General features: G+C 52.2%; 1 protein-coding gene across 5 annotated transcripts in view; it reads right to left on the reverse strand.

Moving 5' to 3' along the window:
- The window catches only part of NAV1 (neuron navigator 1), a 242,771-nt gene extending 220,570 nt beyond the window's left edge, over window positions 1–22,201 (reverse strand). For 3 of the 5 annotated variants that reach the window (XM_045787682.2, XM_087857252.1, XM_045787676.2), the window contains exon 1: window positions 21,573–22,201. The gene's annotated coding sequence lies outside the window, so the exon portion shown is untranslated. The remainder of the gene's footprint in view (window positions 1–21,572) is intronic. The other 2 variants (XM_045787678.2, XM_087857256.1) reach the window with 2 other exon arrangements.
- Between the last annotated feature and the right edge of the window lie 219 nt (window positions 22,202–22,420).

Consider the following 22,420-nt stretch of genomic DNA (forward strand, 5'->3'; position numbering starts at 1 on the left):
GGACAGGGGAATCAGCGCCCTCACGCTGCAGATGGGGAAACTGAGCTCAGAGCAGAGGGGTGACAGTCACAGGTGGCCTCCGCTTCCCTGGCTCCCTCTTTCCTTCAGGTTTGGCGGGTTCTGGGGCTCCCCTTGCTGCGCCCATGGCACCTGAAGCAGACACGGGCAGCATCTGGGAGTCAGTGCCTCCAAGTACGTGCCCCCTGGCCCAGGTCCAACAACTTCTCCCAGGCTAGGCGACGCCAGAGAAAATCATGTCCAGGCGGTGACAGCCTGTGCAAGGGAGCGGGCGGCCGTCTGTCGGCCAGGCTGGGTGCCGGGTCCGGAGGCTCTCAGAGATTTCTCCAGGAGACACAGGCTTCCTTCTGCTGGGTGGGTGCGCAGGAGGCCAGGAGGCGTGAGACCAGGGGCAGCTTGGACGTGCTCAGCACGTCCGCACTCTCCTGTCACCTCTCAATTAGTCCGTCACTCCCCGCGTACATCCTCCCTTAGGATTTCACCACGAGACCAGGACAGCTCAATCAGGGGCTGTCCTAATACTCATAACCGTGCATTCTGGCAAAACCCATTACCTTGCTGATCCGGCCACTCCCCTGTGCTGTTTGCAGCTCCACTTTTCAGCAGAGGAAACTGATGCTCGGGAGATGGTCCGAGATCATCCCGGCAAGGAGGGTCCGGGATCTGAACTAAGGTGTCTGACTTCAGAGCCCACCTTCCCTCCTGGTGACTCACTGGTCTCTCATTGACAAACACCACAGACAGGACCTGTCCCACCCCTCCCTGCCTCCCCCCTCCAGGCCAGCTCACCTCCATCTATCCACCCCAGTCCAGGAGAGCACATCAACAGCCTGGGAGTCCCGCTGGACTCAAACAGAAAGAGGTGGCCACAATCAACTTGTGTCTACTCTCAGAATGACCTGCTACGGGTGACCCTTCCAGCCCCACTCAGAGGGAAGGGAGGCTGGTGTGAGAAGGCAACTTCACCACGCAGTCAGGCCCTGCCGGGGTCCCTTCAGTCTTTTCCTGCTGAGATGCCGCTGTGCCCCATTGGAGGGCAGCACTGTCCGGACAGGCCTGGCCCACCAACCCGTGCGGCCCAGCTGCTGGCGGGCTGCTGTGCAGGAGGATGACTCACGGAGCCTGGAATCCCAAGCCTTCCAGGCCTCCACCCATCCCAGCCAGCCCGGCATCTGCCCTCCAGATGTCTCCACTTCAGAAACACCTTCTGTCAACAAGGACCCAACACCAAGGTCAGGGGGCGTCCTTGATGCCTGAAAAATGCCTTCAGAGCCCACTGAGTAGGTGGCATTCATTACCTGCCCTCCTTCGCGAATCGATGATTCTCAAACCTAACTGCCCTTAATTCTTAGGTGTCTTTGCTCCAACCTCGGTCCTCTTACTCCACACCGGTGCTCACTTGCCTGAGGACCTAAGCAGAGGCAGCTCCCAGTCTGACGGAGGAGACGCAGCCCTGCCTTCAGCGAGCTCCCACTCTGATGGGCAAGGCAGAACCTCATGGAGGCTCAAGGATGAGTGTGGGAAACAGAGCCCTGGCTCTCCAGTCAACCCCACACTGATGGGGCAGACAGAGCCCTGCCCTCAGGGAGCCCATAGTCTGATAGGGGAAACATTTCTGTCCGTGGTTTTCCAGGGTCTGGGGGAAAAAGGACTCAGAAGAAAGACCTAGAAACCTAAATGGTGGGAAGTAAAACTAACCCTTATTATGTGTTTATTGTAAGCGAGCTACTCTGCAGGTCGAATCTTCTCCGGTCTTCACCACAACCTCATAGACAGTCAGGGAAACTAAAGCACTGTGGTCAGTTATGCCGCTAGAATGTCGCAGCACCGGGAATCACAGCCAGGTCTGTGCGCGCGCACATCCCGCTTCTGTAGAATACCGCCTGGGATGGGGGCGGAGGGCTCACCTTTGCTCCCACCGTGCTTTAGGCTGGGGGCTGCTCCTTCTGTACGCAAATCCCCATTCTCACAATATCGAAGAATGACTACATTTAGGACGACCTCAGTGGTTGACAACATCCCACTGTCCCAGCAGCAGGTGGGACTGCCAACACAGTCTCTTTATTTATTTATTTATTTATGTAAACTCTCCACCCAAAGTGGGGCTTGAACTTATAACCCCAAGATCAAGAGTCACGTGCTCTACCAACTGAGCCAGCCAAGCACCCCCAACACTAAACAAGGAGAAGGGGGCGCCTGGGTGGCTCAGGCGGTGAAGCGTCTGCCTTCGTCTCAGGTCGTGATCTCAGGGTCCTGGGATCGAGCCCCATAGCGGGCTCGCTGCTCAGTGGGGAGCCTGCTTCTCCCTCTCCGTCTGCCTGCTGCTCCCCCTGCTTGTGCACTCTCTCTCTCAAATAAATAAATGAAATCTTTGAAAGGAAAAAACAAAAACAAAAAAAACAAGGAGGACTCACAGCAGAACTCCCGTCCTCCCAGCAAGTTCTGTCGCCTGTGAGCTTTGCCCACTACAGAGGCTCCTGTGGTCAAGGACTCTTTGGGGCCTGAGCAACAAAAGGTTCAGTGCACCAAGGCCCCACCCCATGTGAGCCCCAAGCCAATCCCTGGATGAAGGCTCGGCTCGGGACCTCTGGAAAGAATAATGACTGGGGAGCACGACGGGAAGGCCTGTGGTAGCGGAAAATGCAAGAGAAGTGCTGAATATGCTCCCCGAGCCCACTGTCTGTACCGTGGCACCCAGGCTGGCCTAGAACAGCAGCCTGGCCTTCCCATCACTGAGCCAGAGCCCTGGGAGGCCTTGGGGCTCATGGCACAGATCCCGAAGCTCTCTGTGGCTGCTCTGGCCCCGGAAAGGGGCTCTGCAGAGAGGGGAGACAGAAATGCTGCCACGCAGCAACAGAGATCCAGATTGTCGAGACCTTGGTTTCTTTCCATGGGAACAGTGACTTGGGCCCTGAAGGAATGGGAGACAGGGTTTCATTAAATCCCTGCCTCTTGGGGCCTGCTAGGGGGTAAGGAACCCAGGGCCCAGGGCCAACCCCAGCTCCTCCTCTGCCTCATTCTGCAGCGTGTCATTCCCCTTGGCACCTCAAACCACCCCAGATGCAGGCTCACTGGGCTCCTGCCTGTGGATCCCTGGCCCAGGAGAGCCACCAGCCTAAGGGGTCTGGGGGGGCCTCTGCCCATCTGGAACGGGGCACCCCAAACCATCCCAGATGCAGGAAGGCTGTGCTGATGGTGGAGGAAAGGCTGGTTCTGGCCAAGAGCCTCACAACTGAAAGGGGAGAAGATCCCAGAATAAGAACCCAGGCTGGAAAATCTCTGACCTTTTGCTCTTGCCAACCAACAGCCTTCTGGTCTGCTCCATATCCTTCACCCAAGATACTTAACGAGCTTTACCTCCTGAAACACAAAGCCTTCGAGGGAGAAGGTAAGAATGTTGTATTTTGGTGGGGAGGTGGTATCACTGGCAGTGGGAGCCAAAATCAAGAATAAGAGACTTTTTGGTGCCACCCAGGAAACTGGAGGCACACCTGGCTCCCAGGGAGACAAATACAGCTTGCTCCCCCATACTGCTGAACCTCCCGGCTGACCCATCCTGCCAGGCCATCCTGCAAGGGCAGGGCCCCCCCCCCCCCCAGCTCCAGAGCCTGCCGTCCCCAGACCTTCTTTCAGTCTGGAGAAGACGGGATATGCGCAGGGCCTGCTTCCCTGGCCCAAAAGATGCACAGCTGGCAGCTGTCCCCGCAGGAGAGGAGGGCGTGGGGATCCGGCTGGCTTCTGCTGGGCAACTGTGCCCTCTGGTGGTAGCAATAGGAAAGTGCAAGGGCATGCAGACAAAGGGCGAGCCAGATCCCCTTCTCCCTTTCCCAGAATCCCTCTATGCAGCCTCTATTAAGCACCTATTGGCGGAAGGCACTGGGCCCTGCGCAAAGAGAAGTGGACAGACACCACCCTGCTCTCGAGGGCTTCTAAACGAGACTCACGCAGGAGACAGGCAAGCAGTCCTTCCACAGCTCTGGCCTACCAGGCCTTCCCTTCTGTGATGAATACTACGGAGGCAAACCCGCTCCCCTCGGCCCACAGGTGAGACCCCTTGGCCACCATCTGGGCCACAACACGCTTCTCACCTCCTCCAAAAATTGCTCCCAGTTCTTGTCTGGGAAGCCAACTCTGCTAGGGGCCCTGAGCCTCCCCCATCCCACCCTGAGGCCCCAAGACAGCAGCTCTTGGAAGAGTCACTGGTGGCTTACGTCGGTGTGCCAATCTGTAGCGTCAGATCTCCGACTGCACGGGGAGCTTCCCAAGGGCAGGAGACAATGGATAAAAGGCAACGTTTCCTGGGAACCCATGTCATGCAGGCACCTATGATCACCATCTCATCGAAGGCTCCCAGCAGACCTGAGCTGGCAGAACCCAGAATAGCCCCAATTATAGAGAGGAAACTCGGGCTCAGAAGGTCACAAGGCTTCACCGAGAGCCACGACTTGTGAAACAGCAGCACTTCCCATGCCTGGCGCCGTGCTAGCTGTGTTACGTGGCTTATCTCATTCGGTTCTCACACCAGCCCCACGAGCTAGATTAAATGATCCCCATTTCACAAAGGCATTGAGGGAACACATAAGTTATACAAAGTCATGCAACTAAAACATGGCAGAAGGACAAGAATCCTTATTCTCAACCCTGTTTTTTGGACAGCCAGGCCTCCTCCTCCTCCTTCCTGCCCCTCCAAGCCCCTCACACAGAGCCCTACACCCACCCTGGACACTGCCCAGCACACAGATAGCTTCGTTTCCAAGGCCCCGGAGCAGCCCTTTCATCCGACTCCAGCAAACCCCAGACTTCACACATAGATGCAGCCTCCTGCTTCTCTTCATTCCCTCCCCTTCTATTGAAACAAAAACCCTGCTTGACATTTCTCGGTATTATTACAGTAAAGGGACTGGATTCCAGCCAGCTATGCCTGGGCTTTCATTGTTTATTCTTTCCAGTATGAGTGGCATGGACAAGGCGGGCCTCAGTTTACCCACCTGAGAACTGGGAAGATCAAGAAATATCCCCTGGCATTTGATTACCAGCAGAGGAAGGTGCCAACGTAGAGGTTGTAGCTGAGTGGGCTGGAGGCGGCGGGGTGATTTCTGACTCCGGTTCTCCCTTGGGGTGACCCAGGGGGACCTCTGGGACCACAGTCAGCTTTGCAAGTGATCTTCACATGGAGAGTTAATAAAATCGAGGCCTACTGGGGGCCCTAAGGGGGGACTTAAGAGTCAGGGCACGTGACTGGGCACACAAGCATCAGGATGCATCTGATGGCTGTCCCATGGGCTGGACCGGGAAACACTGGGCAAGCGCATACCCCAACTTTTGTCCTTTGTTCCAAAACTACGAAGCACTGTGTCACAAAAAGGGGAGCACAGTAGCTGACATTTGCCCAGATTCCTCAGAAGGTGCCAGGATCCTGTGAGTACTAATCCCATCCACCCCAGATGAATGACAGGGGTTCAAATGCAGCGTTTCAACATCACTATTGGTGGCATGGGAATGCAAAACAATCTCAACTTGACACCCAAGCAGAACTCTCTGGAGCTTCCTAACAGAAACAACAGACTGTTTTTACCTCAGGCCCCTCCAGCCATGAAGGGGGGCCCTGAGGTTGGCAGGATCGTGGAGGGCCGGGGAAGCAAGAGTCGGGGCTGCTGGGTCCCTGGCTGACTCACCATTGTCCCTGCCCTAGGGACGAGCCTGCTGGTCTGAGCTTTTGCCTGTGACATGTGCCACTGCAGAGACCTCAACCGAATTAAGCCTGTTTCTACAGGGGAAGATTAATGACTTTCTAAGGCTCTTCAAGGAGATGGCACTTGAGAACCTAACATGTTTTCCACGCAGGGGATGGAAGGACGACAGTGCTCTCTGCTGGCCAAGAGGGGGCAATTCTCCAGAAAGCCGGCCCCAGGGACTGGCCCAGAGTCTCTCCATGAAGGGGATAAAGGCAGCTCCCCAGACCCCTCCTGGAGGCTGGGGTTGGACAATGGATGGGGCTAGGAGAGCAGAGGTGAGGAGTGGGGTATTTCTTACCCCTGCTTTAAATGCCTTTGCACCCAAGGGCACTCACTTCTGGGAGGTCTTTCCTGCCTCCTCCAGCAGCTACAATTCCCTCTTCTGCCCTCCAACAGCCCTGAGCTGGCTCCAGTGCAATCACTGGCTTGCTCACCTGACCCGTTTTTATAAATGAGCCTTCCACTGCTTGTCTGAGCCCCTAGCACAGCCCCGAAGTCAGGCAAATGCTCAGTGAATGAATGAACGGACCAGTGAATGAATGAATGTGGCACTTTCAATCCTCTCTCTCAACCTAAGTTGAGAAATCCCAAGTCTCCCAGCCCCAATCCCTCCTGGGCCTTCCTCACTGGCTGTTCTCACGGGGTTCCTGAATGGCGGACTCCAGGCGGAGCCATCTGCCTGCCTGTCGCACACAGTGGCACCAGTGGCACGAAAGCCACCACTGACCCCCCATTAGCTGCCTCCCCAGTGCCTTTCCTCCAGCACCCGGGAACCCATCTGACTCCAGAATCCCTACCTAACCTCTCCCTTTCCTGGCCTCTCTTTCGGAAACACCTTTTTCCTGCCTCATCAGGCTGCTGGGTTTCCTGCATGGGGAGACACGATTGGAGAAAGCTATTTTTAGAAGGCCCGCCTCCCAGGCCTGGCTGAGGTGAGGGTTGTCCTGGCCCAGAGAGAAGACGCTCGGGACTTTCCAGGGTCCCAGCAACCAGGGGAAAGAAGATGGGTACCCCTATGATGGGCAGGACCTAGAGGAAGCCTCTGCTGTTACTCTGGCTGGTCCCCCCTCCTGACTTCCCCACAGCAGCTAATGACCTCACAGCTCCCCCGGAGCCTCAGCCTTTGAAAGCTCAGAACCTCCGAGACAAAGAGTTGCAGGATTTAGATGTGGAGAACTTAAGAGACCAAATGAGATGAGGAAACAGAGGCTCAGAAAGGGAAGAGATTGGAATGAGGGCACACAAGAAGTGAAAAGCAGGTCCCCCGGCTAAAATGCCTCGCGCCAGCCCACTGACAAAGGACTTCACACGCATGGCCCCATGCAGTGTCATCAGGCAGGTGGTATGTTACGGATTGAACTGTGTCACCAAAAAAGACAGTTGAAGTACTAACTGTCAGGATCTCAGAATGTGACCTTATTTGGAGACAGGGTTGCTCCAGATGTAATTAGTTAGGATGAGGTCATTTTCGAGTAGGGTTGGCCTTCTAAGAGGGGATTTGGACACAGACACACACAATGGGCAGATGATGGGAAGACCACAGGGAGGAGATGGCCACATCAGCATGAAGGCAGAGACGTGGGGTGACGCATCTCTCGGCCACCGCATGCCAACGATTGCCCGCAAACACCAGAAGCTAGGGGAGGCGAGGAACGGTGCTCTGGAACAGGTCTCAGAGGGAGCATGGCCCAGCTGACGCCTCGATTTTAGACTTCTAGCTTCCAGAACTGAGACAGCACGTTTCTGTTGTCTGAAGCCACCCAATTTGTGGAACTTTGTTAGGACAGTTCTAGCAAATGGATACATGGCATGTTTCCAAATTCAGGCCCTCTGGCTCAGTCCAGAGCTCTTTCAAAAAGACTGCACGCTACTTTGATTCTCCTCTCTCTTTCGTCCTTTCCACGGCCAACTCCTGAAGTCCTGCTGGGTTTTCCTTTGTGAAAAATCCACCCACTCTCCTGTTCCTTTCCCAGCAGGGCTGCCCTCGCTCAGGCCCTCCACGTCAGGAATGGGACAGTGATATGCCAGCCCAACTCCCTTTCTTGCAATCCACTAGGTCATTCCACACCTCCTTTTCGAAAGCCCCACTGTGTGCCACGGTCTGTGCTAGGTGCTGAGGTCCTCTCATTGAACAAAGCGGATACGGACCGTACTTCTGTCAAAATACGGCTTCATCATGTCACCTCCCTACTCTGGGCCTTGGGTGTCTTCCCACCACCTCTAGGCTAATGTCCTCCACCCCCTGCTCGATTCAGGTCAGAGAACAACCTTCTGTCTTACTGGGAAACCAGTCACCTCTCAACTCGTGATCTGAGCTTCTACCTCTAGGAGGTAAGGATGGCTTCCAGACCATGAAGGAAAGAAAAGGTCCTGTGGCCTTTTACGGGAAGCCACCAAAATGGGAATGTTCTGGGGAAGCAGGTGACACAGCAGACTTCAAAGACTTCCAGCTCATCTTCACTTTCAAAACCCTAGCAGATACCCTATGGATGCTCAGCGGAGGGGACTCCTAGGGCCATGGAAACAACTGAAGGGCTCACCCATCAACAAACTGTGTTGTGTTCCTACAGCAGAAGATAAAAGGAAAAGACTACATCATTCAACATGGGTGAGCTTCAAAAATATTACGTTGAGCCAAAGATGCCCGACACAAAATAGATCATACCCCAGGATTCCACTTACATGAAGTGCCTGAACAGGCACCACTCATCTATGGTCATGCAAATCAGCACAGTGACACAGTGGGGAGGGGGGAGGTGTACTGACGGGAACAGACAGAAGAGGGAAATGCTCTGTATCTGGACTGGGATGTGGGTTATGAAGGTGTATTCATCCGTCAAAAAAGCATCAAACTGGACCCTTCAGATCTGTGCATTTCCCAGTTTGTAAAATGTACCTCAATTTAGAAGAGAATAGAATGAAATAGAAGAGTAAGGGGTCCTCTCTCCCTTTCTCTCTGAAGTGGAGGGAAAGCACCCCCAGGGCACACAGTGGGGGACAGGGTGTTGCTGAAGGTGAGGAGCCAAAGGCTTGACTCATCTCTCTAGACCTGAAATCTTGCTCCGTCCCCTGCCTGGTTCAGGGAGCAGTGCAGCTCTCTCTACAAAGAGGCAGATGGAAGCAAATAGGGTGGGCACCTTGGCCCACGGGCCACTGAGCACAGGCTTTTCTGGCTTCTAAGTCAGGCCTTCTGCCTCAAAGGCACCGAGGCTGAGCACTCCCTCGTGTCCCACTGCCATGGAGACGGCCCCAGCCTGCATCCTGGCCCACAAAGGCTTGAGTTCAGCATTTCCCATCTCCCACCTTCCCATCCACTTTGCCTCAGCCACATCTGCGACCTCTCTTCTCGAAGCCAGTGCTATTTATAATGCCCTGGAAACACAGCCTGGGCCAGATAATAGGCGGACTTTGCCAAACAAAACCCCAGGCCACTCCACTCCCCCACACCCCCCAGAGGCCCGCAGTCTGGAGCCCAGTGGGGCCCAGAGGGACCATACGTCTTAGAGCCGGCACCACTCCCACCCGCTCTGTCTGACCCTCAGACAGGGAAACATTTCCCCCTGTCTGGTATATAAACACCCCTTTGGGGATAAATCCACCCAGAAGCAGAGTCTGCAGAGCTGGGGAGCCGCATGTTCACGGCATCCTTGGTTCTGCTCAGTCATGTTGTCTAGCCTGCATCTACCCTCCCAGGACCGAGTGCAGAGAGCCCCGGGGCATCCAGAGCCAGGGCCCCCCGACGATGACGACTAACGTCAGCTTCATGCCACATGGTTTGTAACACCCCCTAGGATGACCCTCACCACCCTGTGGGGTAGGTATGACTGTCCCCGCTGCACAGAGGAAGAAACTGAAACTCAGGGAGGCTGCAGGTCAGGCTGACTCCCAAGACTGCATTTTCTACCAGGCCATTCATTCACAGGGCCCACGTCAGGGAGCAGCCAAGGAAGCAAGGATGTGGCCTCTAAACCAGCCCGGGAAATTCAGGACCAAGGGCACTTACATTCATTCCTGTCTGTCCCTCAGCTTAAGGACAAATTTATCCCGTATCCTGGGAGTAATCAATGAGCAAATATTTCCTGAGTCCCTACTATGTGCCAGCTCTCAGTCCAGCTGAGCCTGACTTTACAGGCTTGTCTCTGCCCTGGGTAGCCTCTCCCAGACTGTATCAGCACACCAACCCCCGCCCCCCACCCCCGACATCTGCCCCAGCCCTGCCATCCCAAACACAGAGGCCTTTGTTTGGGACTGGATGTGGGTATGAGAGTGTCATGGTCTCTGCGGCCAGCTCACAACGGCCCTTCCCACCTACTTCCCACAGCCACCCCAACCCTGCGGTCACTTTCTGAACCTCCCTAGTGGCCTCTGATTTCTTTCTGGCCACGGCCAGCAAGAGGAAGTGGGGAGATGACTCAGAGGTGTGATGTGGCCTTAACAGATGTGTCTTTGTGATGACATTCCCTAAGGAGATGGGTAATGAGTGACAGAGATCTGGATATCATAGGAGGTGTGTGAACAGGGAAAGGCCAGGTTATTAGGTCCAGACCAGATACAAAGCAAAAGTCTTAATGGATTGCCAGCTTAACACAGCCCTAAATTCATGCACAATAGTTATTTTCAACTCTGAGGAGAAAATGAGAAACAGAACTCAAAATGTAACACTTTTACCTTGTTCCTTTGGGTAAAATTAGCAGGAGTGATAAAATTGGTGATGTACTTTTAAGTACCTTTCACTGAAAGACAAATCTTAAGGACTTGTCAAAATAAATGCAGTAACAAAATTAATTAAAAAAAAAAAAACCCAATGTGGGGCGCCTGGGTGGCTCAGGCGGTTAAACGTCTGCCTTCAGCTCAGGTCATGATCTCAGGGTCCCGGGATGGAGCCCCGCATCAGGCTCCCTGCTCAGCAGGGAGTCTGCTTCTCCCTCTTCCTCTGCCCCTCCCCCTGCTCCTGCTCTCTCTCTCTCTCTCTTTCTCTCTCTCAAATAAATAAATGAAACCTTTAAAACAAACAAAAAACGTCAATGTCACTTCTGCATTTTTGTAACAGATATGACAATCATGGGCCATTAAAGACACTGCCCACTGCTGTATATGGCCTTGGGAGTATTGGAAAGGACAAAGATTAGGAGTCAGGGTTCCCCACCTGATTCCCTAAAGTTATGTGGCCTTGGGCAAGCTACCTAGCTTTCCCCATGTGTATAAAGAGGAATGTTTATCTTACCACCTCATAGGGTTGCCATGGAAAGGAAATGAGATGTTGGCTGTGAAATCAGCCAGGGAAGTCCGTCCCCTAAGCTAGAGGAACCACTGCAGTGAAGGCCTGAGAAGGAGCAACGACCTGAGGATGGCATCTGGGTCTTGTGACTTCCTTAGAGTTCAGCTACACTCTCAGGCTGGCCACGAATGTCCTGGAGTGGTGCAGGTCTCAAATACTCACCCACAGATCCCTTGGGGGCCAGATCTGCACTCAGTGCCCACCCCACCTGTGCCTAGGACAGAAGGTCTGGGACCGAGCAGCTTTCAGAGGCCTGTGGCAGAAAACTTCATGAGTTCCAAGATACAAAAAATAAAACTGCAAAATTGACATTAATCATGGTTTAATGAAACAGCTGTAAAATGAAACATCATGTCAACTGCATCGATATTTAAATGTACTTCTCATGAAAATTCATTATATTTGAAAATAACTCTTAGGTGACATTTTTCTTGCTTCACAGTAATTTCTGCCTATGTTCAGGGTGACCCAGAAGTCGCCTTCAGCTTATTATTAAGCTGAATTATTAAGAAATGAGTCACCAGTGTCCAAATACCTTGAAAAGTAAAATTGTAAGAATCTTTGAATTGTGTTTACAACAAAAGTATTAATACTTTCTGTGGGATGTGGGGTGTGGGTGCACCCTCCTGGGGATGCCGTGTCCTGGGGCTCTCTCCGGGTGAGCATGCCCAGTGTGGGGGGCGCCTGGGTGGCTCATTTGGTTAAGCGTCTGCCTTCGGCTCAGGTCATGATCCCGGCGTCCTGGGATCGAGTCCCACATCAGGCTCCCTGCTGGGCTGGGAGTCTGCTCCCTCTGGTCCTCCCCCCTCTCGTGCTCTCTCTCTCTCAAATAAATAAAATCCTGAAAGAAAGAAAGAAAGAAAGAAAGAAAGAAAGAAAGAAAGAAAGGGAGAAAGGAAGAAAGAAAAGCATGCCCAGGAAAGAAAGAAAGAAAGAAAGAAAGAAAGAAAGAAAGAAAGAAAGAAAGAAAGAAAGAAAGCCAGCCCAGTGGGCACCAAGGTCTTAGAAAGGCCCTCTTGGTTTCAGCTCAACATTTCAGAAAAGCTTCTGCAGGGCCAAGTCTGTCATCCTGTCCCTTCTCTGTATTTAGAAGCCAGGATGTCTGAATTCAAAGCCTGCCTTTCTCCATACTGTTAGGGGTAGTCACCATCAAACTGGACAAAAAACCTTATGATAACAAGCTACAGCTTCCTGTTCCACCTCTCCCCAACCCCACCCTGTTGCCCAAATCATTTTCTGTTATTAGTTCTTGTGGTGGTTACACTCTAGATAATAAATTAATAACCTGATTCCCTGTTTTGCCACTGCTAGACAATATCAACCGTTACCCAAAACAATAGTTAAAAATGATGGGTAACTTACACTAAACCCATCTCTCTTTCTCCTTTTCTTCCATCTAATATTTGATATTATTTACTTTTTTGATTATTTTGCACCTTTATTCTCAAAATTTGGTTTCTTGTGGGTTTTTTAAATATTTAAAAAATTTTTGTTTTAATATTTTTTAAGACTTTATTTATTTGTTTGAGAGAAAGAGAGAAAGCATGAACTGGGGGAGGGACAGAGGGAGAGGAAGAAGCAGGCTCCCCGCTGAGCAGGGGGGCTCGATCCCAGGACCCCAGGGTCATGACCTGAGCCTAAGGCAGACACTTAACTGCTTAACCGCTTAACCGACTGAACCTCCCAGGAGGCCCTAAGTTTTACTTCTTTAAGTAATCTCTATACCTAACGTGGGGCTTGAACTCACGACCCCAAGATCAAGAGTCGCGTACTCTACTGACTGAGTCTGCCAGGCACTCCTGGTCTCTTGTTTTCTAACACTCTGACAGCCTCTCGCCAAATCCCTCGGCATAAGACGAGAGTACTGGAGGACCCCCCTCCACACCTCTCACCTTCAGTCAGACATACTTTTATTCTGAATTGCCATTTATAGTCTGCCCAGCAACTACAACCAACCATATGGACCCTCCTCCAAGATTACCAATAAATGTCATTTATGTTATCCTGACAATGTAAATATTGTTTACCACCCGCCTCAGAGGGCTGAATCTCACTTTCCTCGTCTGTAAAACGGGAGTAGCTGAGCACATCCTAATACCTCCTAACGCCACGTGAAGAGGGTAAGAATGTGAAGGACAGAAGACGTTCAGTAAATATCTTCTTTTTTTTCTGTAATTACTCCATGGCACAGCATGGAGTGGTAATAATGGCTCATACGATTTGGGCCACTGAGAAGACTTTCTGAACCCCAATTTCTTCACCAGTAAGATGGGGAGGATATTAGTACCTACCTCACTCAGTGATTATAAAGATTAATTGAGGAAGCCTGGGTGGCTCAGAAGGTTAAGCATCTGCCTTCGGCTCAGGTCATGACCCCAGGGTCCTGGGATCAAGCCCCGCATTGGGCTCCCTGCTCAGTGGGGAGCCTGCTTCTCCCTCTACCTGCTGCTCCCCCTGCTTGTTCTCTCTCTGTGTCAAATAAGTAAATAAATAAAATCTTAAAAAAAAAAGATTAATTGAAATTGAAATGGTTTGTATTCAGTGTGTCACTATCCCAGTTTAAGGGATTGTGACTTCATTTCCCTCTTTCTGGGAGAGAAAACTGCAGTTCAGGCCCCCACACAGCAGGCTGTGGTTGGGAAAAGTGCACAGCGCTCTCTAAAGGGCATTTGGGGAACAACTGGAAAATATGAATATGGCCCATAGATTAAATACTTCTGCTGAATCCAGTATCATTGGCTGTGATTATGGTACTGTGGTTATGTAGGAGAATGCCCTTGTCCTTAGGAAATACATGCTGAAGTATTTACAGCTTAAGTGTCATGATGTCGGCAATGGCTCAGGAGAAGAGAGACAGACACAGAGAGCACAGCGTAGCAAAATGTTAGCATTCAGGGGCACCTGGGTGGCTCAGTCGATTAAGCACCTGACTCTGGCTCAAGGTCATGATCTCCAGGTCCTGGAATCGAGTCCTGCATCTGCGTGGGGCTCCCCACTCAGCAGGAGTCTGCTTCTCCTTCTCCCTCTGCCCCTCCGCGCACTCTCTCTCTCTCAAATAAACAAATTCTTTAAAAAACAAAACATTTTTTTTAAAGATTTTATTTATTTATTTGACAGAGAGAGACAGCCAGCGAGAGAGGGAACACAAGCAGGGGGAGTGGGAGAGGAAGAAGCAGGCTCATAGCGGAGGAGCCTGATGTGGGGCTCGATCCCACAATGCCAGGATCACGCCCTGAACCGAAGGCAGACACTTAACGACTGCGCCACCCAGGCGCCCCTAAAAAACAAAATGTTAACAGGGTGCCTGGGTGGCTCAGTTGGTTAAGCGTCTGCCTTCAGCTCAGGTCGTGATCCCAGGGTCCTGGAATAGAGCCCTCCACATGCGGCTCCCTGCTCAGCGGGGAGCCTGCTTCTCCCTCTCCCTCTGCCTGCTGCTCCCCCTGCTTGTGCTCTCTCTCTGTCAAATAAATAAATAAAATCTTTTAAAAAATGTTAACAATCAGTGAATCCAGATATTAATGGTACTAATCTTTCACTTTCTCTACTGGTTTAACATTTCTCAGAATAAAACCTTGTGTGTGGGGGGGAGCACTTTCAGTGTTGGGAAAGCACCCTAAGGGTCACGCAGCCCTTTTGCCTACTCTGGGGATTAGGTGTAGGCCCTCACACTGCAGCTCCCACGGTCCCTCCCAGTGAGGTGGGGGCAGCTCTGCTGACATCTTAAAGCCCTTATAAAGCTGACCATGTCTAGGAGGTGAGGGAGAGCTCCCAGGTAAGGGGGGCTAATGGTCAGCATTCTGTGGTGCAGGTTGCCCTGGCTAATGGAGCCCTGCTTCTGAAGCTTTGGGGAGGGAGGGCCGAGGGACAGAACTGCCCCAGATGAGAGAGCAGGCAGACAGCTGTCCAGCCTGGGTCCTGGCTGAGGCTCCTTCACTGGGGGTCTCATCAGCTGTCTCTCTTTTGTTAAAAGGAAAGCAGGAAGAGAACAGTTGGTATCTTAGCACTACCCAGAACCCAGATACTCCTTCCAGTCAACTCAATTATCTGCACCAATGAACTGGGAAAAGAGGCACTGGGAATTGACTTTATATTCTGTGCTATCCTTGCCATCTACCAAAAAAAAAAAAAAAAAAAAAATCAGTAACACCAAAACAAAACGAATCAGTTCAATAACAATATAAAGCAAAAGATGTGGTCAGACTCTCGTTCCTTTATGTCGGCATGTTCCCATCTTCTCCCTGACAGGCCAGCTCACAGGTCTGCGGGGGAATCCTCAAACTGGAAAGAAAAAAATCTACTTTGCCTAACTGATCATAGGTAATCGGCCTGTGGACAGTGTGTGGTCGGAAGCCCATAACTGGAGTACTGCACTTCACTCTGGACACACACATTCAAAGGGCGGTACCCTGTAGCTTGTTTCAAGGATGGCCGGTATCACGGAGAGGGGGAGGGGGAGGAGGAGGGAGTAATCTGGCAGGAACTGAGTTCACACCCTGCAGGGCCCGGGGACTGGGTCAGGGCTCGGAGGTCTCACTGGAGCCACACAATTATTCCCTGCCTGTATTTCCCAAACTTGCTGGATCATAGGGATCACTGAAGGACAGGAAGGAGGGTGAGATCCCTAAGTTGAGAAACACTGTCTTCGGAGAAAGGCATTTTTTTTTTAAGATTTTATTTATTTATTTGACAGAGAGAGAGAGACAGCAAGAGAGAGAACACAAGCAAGGGGAGTGGGAGAGGAAGAAGCAGGCTTCCCACTGAGCAGGGAGCCTGATGAGGGCTGGATCCCAGGACCCTGAGATCATGACCTGAGCTGAAGGCAGACACTTAACGACTGAGCCACCCAGGTGCCCCAGAGTAAGGCATTTTCATTCCACTTTTCTTGGGGAAGAAACTGAGTCTCCAAGAGCTTCCCTGGCTGGCCTCGGGTCCCTCAGATAGAGATAATGATGTCACTGTGGATAATATGATTTCAGCTGCTAATATTTGCTGAGTACTCACCATGCGCTAAAGACTTCACATGCAAAGTCAAGATTTGAACCTTGACTCTAAGTCTGGCTCATTTCATGATCTAAATTCTTGCTATTACTTCATACATCTTCCCAGAAAATACTTGAGAACGCATCCGGTAAAGAAGATCTGCAAAAAAGGGCAGCCAAGAGCCGAGAGGAAAAGATGGGGCAGGCACCTGGTAGCCGTTTCCAAATAACTGAAAGGCTGTCACTGTCAGGGCAATTGCACTTACACCACATGCTTTATTTTGCACACCCCCTACTTTATTTGGGGATGCATTTTGGTGAAGCCCATTCACCTTTTGGTATCTTTCCCCAATGGGTAGAAGTCACAGCCATGACAGATGAATACAAGAAGAAACTGAGACACCAAGCTGTCCAAATAGGAAAGAAGATGATTGCAACACACCCACCGTTGCTGGGAGTGGCCCAGCAACAGAGGTGTCCAAGCTGGATGACCCCTGGTGGGGAGGTTTTAGGGGGGCCTGAGATATCTGCAAAAGAAAAAAAAAAATAGGGCTACGTGACAGTTATGGTTCTTTACAAGTTCGCAAGTTTAATTCTACAGAAGTTGACATTTATTCTATTTACAAATGGATTTTAAAATCAGGGGAGGGATGTAAAGTGGGTCAGTATTATTGTCCAGATGGGGAGGGAATTGCGTCACTGGAAGCTGTGACCAGCCAAGGGTTCCAGGGAGTAAATCAGCTCAACCCCTGAGTAGCTGAAACCCTCACTGGGCATCAGCGTCACAGAGGGGGCTTTAGAAAATGACAGGCACCAGAGCTGCCGTCCACACCGAGTGAAGCTGCATCCCTCAGGGGTGGGCCCAGGAATCAGTAATTTTTTTTTTCTTTTAAAGATATTTATTTATTTGAGAGAGAGAGTCAAAGCTGGGGAGAGAGGCAGAGGGAGAGGGAGAAGCAGACTCCCTGCTGAGCAGGGAGCCGATATGGGGCTCGATCCCAGGACCCTGGGATCATGACCTGAGCCCAAGGCAGGTGCTTAACCAACTGAGCCACCCAGGCGCCCGAGGAATCAGTAATTTTTAAAAGCTCCCCCAGGTGATTCTAAGGGGCAGCCAGATGGAGAACCACCGAACCGGAGAAAACGAAGCTCACGCAGGGCCGCTGTTGAGGGCCTGTTCGTAAGTCAAGAAGATCTGACTCAACATCCCTCCAGAATGTTCCCCTTGGAAGTCAGGTGAGGCCCTTTGATCCCTCAGTGGAAGGCATGAAGTCCTGACTTTTCGAGCTATTACCAAGTCACAGATTCATCGAGATAAAACGTAGAAAGGTGGTTGCCAGAAGTTGGGGGCAGGGGCCCGGAGTAGAGAACTCGGAGTTAACTGTAACAGGCACAGAGTTTCAGCTGGGGAGGACGAGAAAGTTCTGGAGATGGATGATGGTGACGGTTACACAAGGTGGATGCACTGAATGCTACTGAACTGTCCGCTTACAAGTGGTTAAAATGGTCCATTTCATGTTCCATGTATTTTACCACAGTAAAAAAATTGTTGAATGTTTCAAGTACAGTGACTATAAGAAAAATATAATGAATGTGCATTGACCCACCCAATGGTTAGCACTGTGTCAAATTTTCTTCAGTCTTTTTTAGATTTAATTAATGACTGAATTAATTTAAGAGAGAGAGCAGAAGGGAGAGGGAGAAGGAGAGAGAATCTGAAGCAGACCCCATGCTGAGCACAGAGCAGGACAAGGGGCTCAATCCTAGGGCCACGAGATCACGACCTGAGCTGAAACCAAGTAACTGACTGAGCCACCCAGGCGCCCCATCTTCAGTCTTTTTAAATAGAAGAAATAGAAGAAATAAAGCTTTGCAAATTAAAAACAACAAAAAAAAGCATTCAGAGGGATTTCCCCTGGGAATGGAAGGGTAATTCAACGCGAGAAAATCAATCAATGGCATGTACCAAAACGCATGATTATCTCAACTGGTGCAGACAAAAGAATCTGACAAAACCCAGCACCCTTTCGTGATGCAAACCCTTAAGAAAACTGGGAATAGAAGGGAATTTCCTCAACATGACACGGGACATTTATGAAGAACCCACGGCGAGCACCACACTCACTGGTGAGAGACTGAGAACTTTTTCTCTAAGATCAGCAACAAGACAAGGACGTCCCCCCCCAACACTGTATTAGCCGTTCTAGCCAGAGCACTTAGGGAAGACAATCAATCAATCAATCAATCAACAGTATCCAAGTTGGAAATGAAGAAGTAGAACTGTATTTATAGTGGACAGGATTCTACATATAGAAAATCCCAAAGAATCCACACACCCAAAGGCTACTAAAGCACATACACAAATGTGGCCAAGTTTCCAGAGCATAAGACCAACACACAAACATCGGCTGTGTTTCCATGTACCACCCCCCCCCCAACAATCTGAAAAAGAAATTAAAGCAAACAATCCCATTCATAAAAGCTTCCAGAGCATCTAAGGATTGGACATTAAAAGCATCTCACAGGCCTCTGAAGTGGAAACATTTTGTTATTAACGGTGCTGGCGGAGGCGCACGCTTCGGCACCTTTCATTTTTCACGCATATTAGCACATCGCATATTAAAATTAAGTAGAGCTGACAGAGTTGACAGGACGGCGGTGTGGACTGCAGAGGCCGCGGAGGGGAAGCGGAGCCACAACCACAGACGCTTCCGAGAGGCCTGGGTCTTGGCCATCCTGCCTCCTTTCACGTCTCTCCAGAGTCGCAGGAAGCTGGGAAGCAGAGTTCCAGGCCCCTTGGAGGAAATCAGGCCTGACTCAGCCTTCCTGGGGGGTTGAGGGAACAGATTAGGCCCAGCAAACTGTTCACTGAGGAGGGTGTTTTTTACTTGAAAAGTTGGTTGGGGGTTTGTTTTTGTTTTTCTTTTTTTTAAGTTGTAGAAGGAACTAAAAGTGTTTTTAATTATTTTGTGACTAGGGGCCAGAAAGATGAAGGGTTTGCCAAGTATTGCCACATTCTTAGTTCTCCATGTTCCAGAGACTCTAAGAGCTGGTGGTTGGTTCCATCACCGAGACAGCTCTCCTTACCCCGTTTCTGTTCCTCTCTCACTGACAGCTAAGGAGCAACTGCCAAGATCTATGGATGGAAACATGAGGCAGAGAAAAAGTCTGAGGGCAAGGAGGTGATCTGCTGAAAGGGATTAAGCCCTGGACGGGTGGCCAAAAGACCTGGGTTCTAGGCTGGCCTCTGCGGCGCCCCAGCTCTGTGTGGCTTTGAGTCCATCCGCCTCTTGATTCTTGTCCCTAAAGGGAAGAGGGGCAGGGCAGGGGTTGGGAGGGGAAGAGATTCTTTTGACTTTGACATTCTAGTTTTTCTAAAGGCCAAACCCATTAAGAATTCAAAAGAACTTTAAAAGAAAGGGGAAGTGACATGGATTGAAAAGAAAGATGGAAAGAGAGTAAAGAATGGACAAGAGATTTTTCTATTCCTGGCCACTCTCTTTTACTTGACCAAGGCTGAGCAGATGCCAGAGGCTCAGGTGGACTCAGGAGGGGAGCAGAGCTGGCAAGGGAAGAAAAAATCAGCATTCCTGCTTTCAGTTTCCCCAGGCCAGGGCTCCCCAAGTAGATATCACAAAAAGCCCAAATGGTTAAAGTTTGCCCACCTGTGGGCAAATCAACCCCATTATGGACCATGTTCTGAGAGGGAAAAGGTGGGGTGGAGACAATGAAACAACTTCCCCAAAATGAATAAAAGGGCCTGATTTGGATGGGAGGCCCCAATTTGGATAGATGTTCCTTAGATTTTGTTCCAACTGTACTATTCAGCAAACATTCAGAAAGTGCCTACTATGTGCTGCGTGTTGTGGGTGGTTAGGCGGGCTCTCTGGCTAGCCCGCATTCATAGGGAGATAAGGCATGCGCACAAATCCCAAATGTCTAAAAACACAAAGCAGAATGTTGAAACCTGCCCCAAGGGAGTTCAGAGCAGGGGCTGCTCCCCCTTAACCTGGGAAGTTCCAGAAACAGGCCCTAGAGGCTGAAGCACAGATCTGGAAAGGCTCGTCTGTTCTTCCAGGAGTGGCAGTTTGCCCCAGCTCCATTTTCAAGAAGTGAAAACCAAAACAGAGAGGCAAATTACTTGCTCCCTCATCGTCCAGGTAGTTAGCAACACAGGCTGATTAAGGAACTACAAACTGGTAACTTCCCCCAGAAATTAATGGTGGAAGATGAGATAAAGCTCATTTTAGAGGAGGAAGTCCAGAGTCACAGTCTCCTTTCCCAGTTTAATCCCAAAGACACCAACCAAAATTCAAGGCAGGATAAAAAAAATTCATAAGCAGGCTGAAGTCACATGTATTTTGGGTCTGAAGGGAGCCAAGGTCTCCGAGCCGGCAGCTCCGCCTACTTGGGGAGGGGTTCTTCGTGCGAAGTCCAGCTGCCCCATTATAAGCGAGTTGTAGGGGACACCATGCATCCGGAAAAAGACAGACGAAAGATGAAAACCTAGGCAAGCCCTCTGCTTTTGCAGAGCGAACGTGGCCGCAGGCTTTTCAGCATTGAATTTGAACAAGCCAATGGCATCCCAATCATTGAAACAGGAAGCCAGATAAACAGCATGTTATCAAGGGGGGATCCGGGCGCTTCCCTTAAGCCGGCGCCAGCTGCGCCCTGTGGCTGTCCTAACAAAGTCCCATTGACTCACCAGCTGATTTTCCAGTGTTGGGCTCCGGGGGACAAGGAACCCTCTCTGCTGGCTGGATTTCACCCCTACACACCGCCCCCACCACTCACCACTCACGTCCTCCCTCGATCCTGCCTCCCCTCTCAGCCCTCCGCAAACTGGGCTGATTCTTTATCCCACGACCAGGTTCTATCGGCTCTGAGGATTGAAGGGACCACAAGAGCCCAAGCACCGAGCGCCCTCAGGTAAGCTCCCGGTGTTCACCCAACCTTTCCTTTCTCCTCCCTCCCGCGGCCCCCGAGAACGCTTCCTCTGAGCCGGCGCCGAAGAGGACAGCCTCAGTCTGGCGGGCGGACACTTCGCAGCGCAACCTGGGCACCCAGTGAACATTTTCTGGAACAGCCTGGCAAGGTCACCTGCTCCAGCTGCTCCGCTCGCTCCGCTGGGATGGGAGAAAATGTGGGTACTGTGTGTGTGTGTGTGTGTGTGTGTGTGTGTGTGTGTGTGTGTGTGTGTAAAATAAGGCAGTACTTGGTGTCTCTGGTTATAGGATCTCAACACACTTCACGTTGCAGCTATTTCACAGAAAGGGAAACTGAGGCTCCGAAAGGCTGGAGCTGGGTAGCCCCTAGTGAGTCAACCCCCAGAGCAGACGCGCAGTCCCCTAAGGACGTCTCGGCACAACACACCCTCCCGGCGCCTCCGTTGTTATTCCAGCGCCTCTCCCGAGCCCAGCCCGCAGCCTCCCCGGAGCACCAGGCTCACCTCCCCCTGGAGCTCGGTCCCGGCCCGCAGAGTGGGCAGCGGTGGCGGCCCGCATCCGCCGCAGCGCGCAGCCCGGTCCCCGCCCCCGCGACGACCCGGCGCGGGCCACTCACCCGCGCGCCTGGCCGCTCGAGCTCCGGGTCCGGGTCCGGGTCCGCGCCGCCGCCGCCGCCGCGCAGAGTCGCGCATCCCCCGCGCAGCGCCGGGCCGGGCGCGCTCTCCTCGCGATAAGAAACTTTCTCCGGGGTCCCCGGCCGGGTCCGCCCCTCGCTCGGCGGTCGGCGTCCGTCGCGCGCTCCGGCCGCGCGCTCGCACTAGGGCCGCCGCCGGCTCCGGCCCCACAATGAGCGGGGAGGCGGCATCCTGAACAAAGTGCGTTCCCCCGGGCCGGGCGGCCGGGGGCGGAGCCTCGTGACCCGCTGCCCCAGGCACACGCCGGCTGCCTCCGACGCGGGCCCCGGGAGGGGGTGCCCGGCGACCGGGGGGGGACAGGGGGCCGGGCGGGAGGGGAGGCTCTGCTTCTGGTGCCCCTCGCCTTCCTCCCCCCGCACCGTGCCAGTTTAACCCGCAGAGGGGCGGAGGCATGGGTCCCTTCCAGACTTTGTCATTGGAAAGCTATTCCCGTAACCCTTTCCTGCCTTCGCCTTCCCGTCCCGCCTCCCAGGCCGCAGAAAGGCGGCTGCCTGGGACTGGGCTGGGGCCGAGAGCTGGCAGGGCAGGAAGCCTTTGCACAATTGAGCCTTTCCTGCGCCCGGGGACCCGCCACCCCCACCCACACCCACGTCCCCGGGCTGCCGCTGGTTCGGCCGTTCTTTGGAAGGGGGCAGATGGATCCGCCAGCCTCCTCTTCCCGCTTCTGACTCCGCCCACCCTTCCTTCCTCTCTACCCTGGTCTGAGCTGGGACTCGCGGGTGCAGAGGAGAGGGGTGAGGCCCCAGAGGTGCCGGGCAAATAGTAGGTG

Source organism: Ursus americanus, chromosome 2 (assembly GCF_024610735.1).
Source record: "Ursus americanus isolate L20-20 chromosome 2, mUrsAme1.1.p, whole genome shotgun sequence".
Classification (NCBI taxonomy): Eukaryota; Metazoa; Chordata; class Mammalia; order Carnivora; family Ursidae; genus Ursus; species Ursus americanus.